Source organism: Phragmites australis, chromosome 18 (assembly GCF_958298935.1).
Source record: "Phragmites australis chromosome 18, lpPhrAust1.1, whole genome shotgun sequence".
NCBI lineage: Eukaryota > Viridiplantae > Streptophyta > Magnoliopsida > Poales > Poaceae > Phragmites > Phragmites australis.
Genome location: NC_084938.1, coordinates 12,477,828 through 12,487,431, shown reverse-complemented (window position 1 = coordinate 12,487,431; position 9,604 = coordinate 12,477,828). Strand labels below are relative to the sequence as shown.

At 43.2% G+C, this 9,604-nt stretch overlaps 1 pseudogene; it reads right to left on the bottom strand.

Moving 5' to 3' along the window:
• Nucleotides 1–164: 164 nt before the first annotated feature.
• Nucleotides 165–2,401, bottom strand: LOC133898541 (uncharacterized; annotated as a pseudogene).
• Nucleotides 2,402–9,604: the final 7,203 nt, after the last annotated feature.

Genomic DNA, 9,604 nt, shown 5'->3' with positions numbered 1-9,604 from the left:
TTATGTTTTCCCCATTTCTTTATGTTTTCCTCAACATAAAAAAGGGAAAATAAATCAACATAACAAAAAGACCAGTGAATCTGCACTGTGCCACCAGGGGCTGAAAGTAGTTAACATTTCGAGTGTGAGAATTTTAAATAAAAATGAAGTTTTAAAAGAAGTGCTCAATTGAAAATCTATAATGAGAACAAAACAATTATGTAAAATAGAATTTTACAAAAAACTGGGCATGTTTGTAGGATCAACTGCACAAAAATAGTAGCACAAAATGGAAGTAACATACAAGGACTTGGATGCAAACACTTACTGAAACATCCCTTAGGATCAGAACTGCCAAGCCGAGTCCCCTGTTTGCAATTGATAAAAAAAGCAAAGCATATAAGCATTTCCATCATACTACAATATATAATCTTCTGGACCGAACAATTGGTTGATAGTACAAAAATTTGCATAAAGTACATAAAAAAACTTATTAATACAAAAATAGTTATTTTTGAAAAGCTGAGTTTCTTCTTACCAAGAGTTATTTTCCCACTATTTCCATGCCATGCTATCGACCACCCACCGCACTGATATCCAAGATCGTCAGCATGTGTTCCTACGACCAGTAATCTTTGTACATTTTTGCCAATAGAAAGAACGGTTCCTTCTGGTTCTTACCATTTTTTAAAGTACCAAAGACTTGTGAACAGCCTCACGTGCTAGCAACCGATGTTCCTGAAAGGTTAACAACTTAACATATCATCTATGGTTGATGATATCAATTATGAAACAGCTCAAACAAAAGAATAAGGAGAAGTATTGACTGAAATGACACAAAAAATAGATGTACAAACATGAATGTTACCTTGCAACCAACTATGTCTAGCAGAGATGGGTATGAAAATGGATGTTCGAACACTGTAGAAATGAACTTGACCCTAAGAATCCGCTCAACAACGCCATTAATCCGAGACATTGGTATCTTCCCTGTCTCCATCAAGAACACGAGATCCTCCAAAAACTTCTCAAATCTGTGAGGTATCATCTGTAGATTGCTCAATGAAGGCAGAAGAACCAGTAGCTGCAGAACATAGTTTATGTGAACACTCGATAACTACATACCATGTCCATTCCCGCATTAATTGATTGTGCAATGCAAAAAAAGCGATAATCAGACCCTCGAGGCTCGCAGAGCCTATCAATACCCTCACAATCTGAAACCACAAAACCCCAAAACAAGAGCACAATTCATAATCACAACCTAAGCTTACATCAAATATACCAAACAATCACCATAGGCTCCTGCTACCTGAAGCCTAATTTGCCCTTCAAAACATCAATCAGCAAATACCGGTTTGAATGCAATGGCTCCCCATTCCATTTAGAGTAGGATGCCATCACCGTTGCCACATCTTAAGCTATACAATCAGGGTAAGGTGCCATATGGATGCCTTCCAAATCTTCATATGAGCAAATGATGTTCCCCTCATTGATCCCCTTATTCGTGCCACCGTCCCCTACGAAATGTTGGCGCAAGCAAGTATGTTCTCCTTGGAAACCACATAGACGCATTTCCACAAACATGTGGTGGGCATATGAAGAACACGCTAAACATCACCACTGAAGTACCTAGCCGAAGTGAGGAACGGGTAACCATTCCATGAGGGTGGTCTGTCGGCGGCTGCCCCTGCATCCCTGTGATGATGGTGGTTAGCGAGTGCACGATCTCTAGGTTCTCGCTATAGCTCTCGTAGCATCTCTCCCACCTCAGATCCCGACAAACCTGACACGCACCAAACCAACACATACATCAAAGAGATCCCACACAGACACCACCAATTAACCAAGAAGGTTTTGAGTTCTACTCGCGGTGAAGCAAAGCGCGAAGGTCCAGTGGATGCCGGTAATGTGGACCTCAAGCGCGATCACCTCGCCGATCTTATGCGTGAGCTCCGTGTCCATGGGAGGTCAACACATATGATTGCTAGAACTGAGCAAAACACCACAAGGGCTAGTACGGCGAAACGGCCAAACTGGTGCGGCATCAACGGGCGTGATTTGATAACTGGAGGCGTCGAGGCTGACATTGTGGGGGAAGATGGTGGCGCTGTAGACATTGTTGTGGCCATGGACGGCGTCGGTGTTGTAAATGATGGGGACGCCGAGGCAAGACGGGAGCGTAAGGCGCTGCATGCCGGCCTAGCTGGCGAGGGAGGCATGCTCGCGAGGTGTGCTGCCTCCGGTGTTGAGGACGCTGCCGGCAGTAAGATCGGTGAGGGCGACGGGATGACATGACAGTGCGCTCGATCTAGGCCATTTGCGCCGCTTTCTCACGCGGTGTCATCCGGCCCAGCAGGTCGCGCACCCGCGCCTCCACTGGAGCAGACGCGTCCTTGTACAGCGCTGCATCACCTTTCATCTCTGTCTACCATGCGGATGAGTGGAACAATGGTTGGGATGCCCACTTGGGCGCCTGCAGTGGCGCAGGCGGACTCGGAGGTCGCCTCTCGTGCGTGGCTTGCGACGGTGGAGGCCGCGACGTTGTGGTTGGCGGCGAGCACACGTAGCGTCGCTGCGGATTGGGCGGCAGCAAGGTCCAGGATGGTGAGTGTGCGGCCGTTCTCGCGAGAGTAGGAGGCGTGCATCATCACGCGGGCAGACATCCTTGAACAAATTTTTGATCGAGGTTGGGCCGTCAGGGCATGCAGATAAGGAGATTGAGGAGGGCAGAGTGACGTGAGATAATCGTGTGTTGTGGAAGGAAAGGGAGCGGGGAGGGCAGAGTGGCGCTGGAGCGGGAGAGCGGGATCAATGAAAGGGAAATAGGGCGGTAGAGAAGAGTGGAGCAGGTGTGCGGGATCAGCGCAAGGGAAAGGGAGGGGAGAGAAGAGAGGTGCGCGAGTGTGGCACGAGCATCCGATCGGGCGAATGCACAGCTATCGAACGGACAGAGGAATCGGTAGAAGAATATTTTGGTGAAAGAACATACCTTACTGCTTTTTTAAGTAGGAGATAGTTTGATTTTATGAAGAAAATGTAAGATTCGGGAAAAAGTCCCACAATCCAAAAGGGGCCTAAAAGATTTTTTATTTCTATTGGAATTTGATTTTTCATTTCCACTAATATAGTTGCAATTAGCCGTTATGGCCCTATTTGGGGGAGCTAGAGTTTTCCAGATGCTGCTGGTCTGAGAAGCTAGCTCGCTGGTCCGAGAAGCTGACATGTTTGGTAACCTAGCTTTTTGATACATGGTGAGAGAGTTAAGCTGAACCTGTTTGGATGGAATCTCTGAAATACCCTTGGGGATAATGAAGGTTTGATTATTTGTAGAGCTTGATTAATACTGTTGTGTGTTGATCAAACATGCACTTGGATAACCTCAACCTGATATTTGTTTATCTAGCACATACAAAAGATCAACTTAAACCTAACACGAGTGTTCATCAATCACATACAAAATAATTAGTGCTTTATCCTATTCCCATCTACTCTCTACCAGCCATCAATGAATTTGCAATAAAATCACAAAGTGCACGCATATCACCATCATCTAATGATGCACCATTTTTGTCACCTCCTCCTGATGAGTCAAGCAGTGGGATGCATTCTTCATCTTCGTCGCACATCTGAAATAGCTCATCACTTAGAGCACTATCACAAATGAAGTTATGAAATGACATGAATGCAATGATGATCTTCTTCTGCTTCTCAACTGGAAAACTTGGTAAATGCAATAGAACGCGCAATTTTATTTTTAGCACACCAAAAGAATGTTCAATTACATTACGAAGAGAGGATTGAGCATGATTGAACACCTCTTTGAGTCCACTTGGCTTATGCCCCCCTTGAAACTCAGTTATGTTATATTTCTGGCCTTTATAGGGAGCTAGGAAACCTTTTTTATTAGGATATCTAGAATCAACAAGATAAAATATTTCTCTATACATAAAAATAATGTGATACAACATATCAACATAACAATGGTAAAAGTAATATGTCTATTTGTAAGACTTATGGACCTTACCTTCACGAGGATGGGGAAAATAATTTGAGTATCGACTCAAAGAATTATTGAATACTCGAGAGTCATGCGTAGAACCAGCCATCCAACTACAACAAATGTGAATCTTTATCAAAGTCATAGATAGCCATCACGTTCTACATTGGATATCTATGACAACCAATGTGGGGAATCATCTCAGTTGCCAGGACAATAACACGTATATTTGTGTCGTCTGTTGCACCAATACAATTGTTGAAGTGGGATGAAAATGAGCATCTTGAAGCCTTGGGTGAACTGTTATAAAATGTGCATCCTTTGGTTTTATATTGTCCCCAGCTAACAGATTGAGATATTCCAAGACTTCATTAAATTTTTGACTAATTGTTTCAGTTGATAGCTTAAATCTGTTTTCAACTTGGAGAAATGTCTAAGGACCACCGCACATCAACAAGAACATCCCTGGAGCTTCAACAGAACTCATCATTCTTGTGGATTTTAATCCATAATTTTCAGCTAATGTTTCATGCAACTTGTCAAAAATAGGACAATTCATGTGAAACATGTTGTTGCAATCTTTATTCACTTGTAGTTGATTAATGACCCATTGATAGCCAGTTTGTCATGGAGGGGGCCTCACCTTTTTATTCAGATACTTATCATTGTGGTGCATAGCAATGAGGGCAACTGCTGATGCTACTTGGAGTAATAATTCATCACTGTCACTCTCACTAGATGAATCATCATGGCTTTCACTCGATGAGCTCATCTATAAAAATAAGACAATTGGTGCACGAATTAAATATACATACGAAAACAGGACATAAAGTTCAACTCAAATTAAAATTGGTGCACGAATTAAAATGATAGCATTACATATAAGGATAATAAAGTACCAAATTTCAAACATTACATACAAGGTTCAGCTAAAATTAAAATGATAGCTTAACATTAGGATACATCACATGATTGATAAGAAACTCTAGTCCCTTTTCCTCTCTCCATACATCCTCTTGAGCCAAGCCACATTTCCTTTATTAGTTTTAAAGGCTTTAAACACTGCACGGTATTCTTGTTTGATAAAGAGTTTGGTGGCCATAAAGTGTTCATCACTTCCTTCATAGGCTCTCGCACTCACAGCTTGTTCAATGGGTTCTATGATATTATCCTCAATCTTTTGGTCATTTATCTTCTTCCCGGCAAAAATCACATCAATAAGAAGTGTCACTTGCCTAACCATGAGATTCCTACCCTTCTTCTTCAAGTTTTGAGGAAGTCATCATTAATCTTACATGTTACTCCTTTTTTTTCATATTCCACAATGGTAGCATCATCTTCATCCTCTGTCAAATCATCACCAAGCTGAATGAGAGTTGCATTTGTTGGACCACCTGGAATGACCGATGATGCACCCGTGATATTGATATGTTGAAACATAACTTCAAGCGCATCTAGGTTCTCCATAGGGCCATCATGAAACTTACGATATTTGATGTTTTAGTAAAATAATAAAGTCATATGTTCTTATTAGTCACAACAATCATGCATGGATTTGAAAGGGGCCAAAAAATAAAACTTCATATTTACATACCGCTATTTTGGCCTCCCACCATTCGTCGATGGTTGTAAGTATTCCCTTTTGAATGTCATAACCAAGACCGGTTGTAGCCCTCTTCAAATCTAACCACAAGTTGTATTGTGGCTACAATGCGTCCCATTTGTTCTTCAGCTTGTTATGTGGATAGTGTCATTTAGTCCTTGCTTTGAATTTTTCCTTGAGGTTCTTGTAGCCAATGGCACTCAAGGTATGTCCTAGTCTATTCTCAGCTAGTGTTTCTTCCTGCATATCTCACAGAATACTCTCGCTGCATAGGCATCTCAATTAGCTTTCAGTACCTTCACTTTATCCGTCTAATTTCCCGCAAATTACTATCAAATAGTACCCAACTACTAGCAAAAAAAAAAGGAACAACATCTAGACATCTGGAGCATGGCAAACACCCAAAGATAATTGTAGTACTACATGAACTAGTTTTGCTCAGTTTTATGAAAGATAACCACACAAGGAAATATAAAGGATAGGATCCTAACAAACCAAGACACTTGATTTTTCCTTTCAAAATTCATGTTTCCATAATAGAATCTAGCCTCACAATTTCATCCATTGCAAAGCTACCAATCTCAATTGAATATAGAACACACTATTATTCGACAAAACCTCTCGAATTATAGCAGCCACATCATGCTACAGCAGGGTGATGGTTGCATCAAATTTTTTTTACTCTGATACTAGAACTACAAAGGGAAATTTGAAGGGGTGGATTCACAGCTTAGGTCTTGACGAGCTTCCAGCTGTTGAGGGTTGTGGCAAAAGAGCGGCATGAGCGCGACAGTGATGGGGACCCTCAGGGGAAGTAGCGCCTTGTTGCAAATGAGGGCGAGCACTGCCGTTGCACGCCACGAGCTCAGTCGTCTGGTTGCGGGCCAGCTCCTGCTCCGGCGCTTCATGCAGGACCTTGTCGAGGCAGGGTGGCGTCGCCTCTCCTCCAACACCGATGCTAGGGGAGATGCCAAACTGGTAGAAGACGGCGTCAACGTGAGGCGGGTCGAGGTCTTAGGGAGGTGGGTCAGGGAGTTCAAGAGATTGGAGAGTGATGATCGATCTAGATCTGGATCGATGGGGACGGGAGGAAACTGGAATATTTATACCAATGGATTGGTGGGTAATTTCCTCCCAAGTTTTAGGGGAATTTGGTAACCCCATCCCGCAGAAGCTCGGGAGCTAGGCGGCCAACAGGCAAAGAAAGGGGGCAGGTTGACCAGTCGGAGCCGAATTTCTATTTTTTGATCAACAAGCCATTGAATCACTTCCAGGGGGAAGCTACCCTCACAGAGCTTTTCGATTCTAGTACAAACGCTAGCTTGTGGAGATGGCTGATTGTGGTAGAATAAGACTTGTTTGGGGTAGCTTATGGCTTTTCAAGCTGTCGAGATTAGTAGAAGTTGTTAAAAGCTCCCCCAAATAGGGCCTCAGTCTCGCTAACATTTGGGGTCATCTAAGTCACTAATAGTGTGTTAGTGTGGCAACCCAACAATTCCACTACCGAGGTTGAATGTTATGTCTACGACAATTAATTTGGTAGGCAAAAGTTACAAAAACATTGACACATTATAATAGCATAGCAGAAATGATATAGTAGGGCCGTAGACGAAACATCACCAACACTTAAGGTAACTTCATAGATGAAGTATCATTAAATTATTTAACATGATACTTGTTGGGATCTTGATCACAACACGGTGAACAACATAGCACCCAAGACACTCACACCAAAATAGAGAGATATTTAATGGTATATCAACTATTCATATCATCACATCAGATGGGTAAGGGTATTTATAGTCATACCTTAACCACCCCAATCCTCATTACATTAGTGCCCCTATTCTTTGGAATGTTCTTAGATTATTCTATGGGTATTACAGCCACTACACTATTACCACTGTTACATGATTTAGGATGTGACATGTGTCTATAGTTGCGCATGTTGGCCAACTCTTCTTCACAATTGTTGACCACCTTCGGACTTCCCTTCGACCGGTGGCAACCACCTTCAGGCTTCCCTTCGTTTCTTTCACTCCATCGTAGGTGATTTTTCGCTCTCATCTGTGCCTTTAGTAGAGATGTTTGGCCCTTCGAATCTTCCCCTCTTGCCAAGTATCACTTTGGGCCCCCCTCAAAGCCTTCGGCGTTTGTACTTGGTGTTGGTCTTCCCCTTCGGTTCCATCTCTGCAAGGCAACTTGTAAAACCACTTATTTAATATGATAGCACTGTCCATTCTGGTCTAGGATCCTCCAAGGCTGGCCGAAGTTGAGCGGGGGTTAGAGAACTAGTATGGTACCATTCTCCAATAGTGGCCCCTTACGGTTGAGGTCCGACTTTGAGGGGCCAGACCCAACAATCTTTAGAAGGCGGGATGGTACCTCTTTACTTGATTCCCCCCTTCGGCTTGCCGAAGTCACATCCAAACGATGTTGAAAAGGTACTTAAGTAAATGATTTATAACGAATATAGTTGACATGGATTAATTTTTAGCTTTAATTAAATAGTTAAGTTTTAATTTTTAGATTTTAATTATAGACGGTTTCTGAGTTCATAGATGACGCTTTAGAGTTGGGACACGTGTCAAGCTGGTTATTCTCCTTTCGCGCGCGTTGGCCAGCTTTTTCGTTCGCACCTCGCTTGGTTTTTCATCCAAGCGAGAGGTGATCAATATAATAGGTCCTTACCCCCATTGGTAGGTAACTCAATCATTCCATTCACTTTCACTTTTTTTGCGCTCCTCCACATCTTCGTTGAGCTCTCAGTGACCCCTTTGGCTTTTGCACAGTTGCCACCTCGGAGTTTCTCTTCGCTCCCTTTGACACAATGACAAAGTCAGGGATTCAGCATACCAGCGACAAGATGCCCTCGGCGCCATACTTCAGGGCCTGTAGGTTCACCGAAGACATCCGCACATAGATTGTGGAGAATGGCTGGCTTCGCCAAGCTGACCATGCACGTGTGCCTCTGATGAGAACAGCGGCCCGATCTTCCGATAGGTTCAATTGATTTAGTCATGAGGACGTTGACGCTTGGAGGCTTTCAACCCGCAGATTGTCACCTCGCAATTCGTTACACCCGCACGACTGTTGTTATCAACCACGCTCGCACGCGATCGACCTTACCACGAGGGTTATTGTTCCTGCAAGCAATCGAAGCAACTCACAAGAACAAGGAAGATGCAATCTGAATTGCTAATAAAGATGAAGCACACGAGTTGGGGTTCCACAAACCGATGAACGGTGAAAAACTGACTAATTGTCTAGTTGTAATCTAAGTAAAACCCAAACCCTAGAAGAGGGGGCGGCTATCTATTTATAAGCTAGGAGGAGAAAGGATTCGGCCACAACTGATGGAGCTCGAATACAACTCAATTACAAGGCCCAAGGTCCAAACTGATTCGGACTGGAAGAGCAACGCGACTTGTTTTGCCGATTCCGGACAACACAAAAGGTATTTGGAGATGAGGTCGGATTCGTATGAAAGTAGACTCCGCGAGCTTTCCAACCAGTACTCATGGGCCTCGACCACCTTTCGGAATCAAGAGTTATGGTCGTTTGAATTTGGTGCTGTCTGTAATTCCGATTCCGAATTGATCTTGGGGACAGAACTGGATTTATGCGCGGTAGCACTCCGGTTACACTTGTGCTTATATGGATCTTCTCTCAGGTTCCTAAGGATAATAAAATCATCGCAATAAGTTAGTAGCATCCAATCCTTAGAAACATTTGTATGGAAAGCGAGGAACGAGTTCACCTGATAATTAAGTTCTCGTGCACGAGCCATTGTCAAAGGACCTTGAATTACAGCAGCGCGAGGAGGAATATTTGTGGTGCGTGTAACCGAAGGAGTGATGTCCTCATCATCCTCCCCCTTTTGAATTGGAGTCGTCCTCGACTCAATCTCATCTTCTTCTCCCACATACGGCTTTAAGTCTGAAACGTTAAATGTGGGACTAACCCCGAAATCTGCAAGCAACTCAAGCTTATATGCATTATCATTAATCTTCTCGAGTATT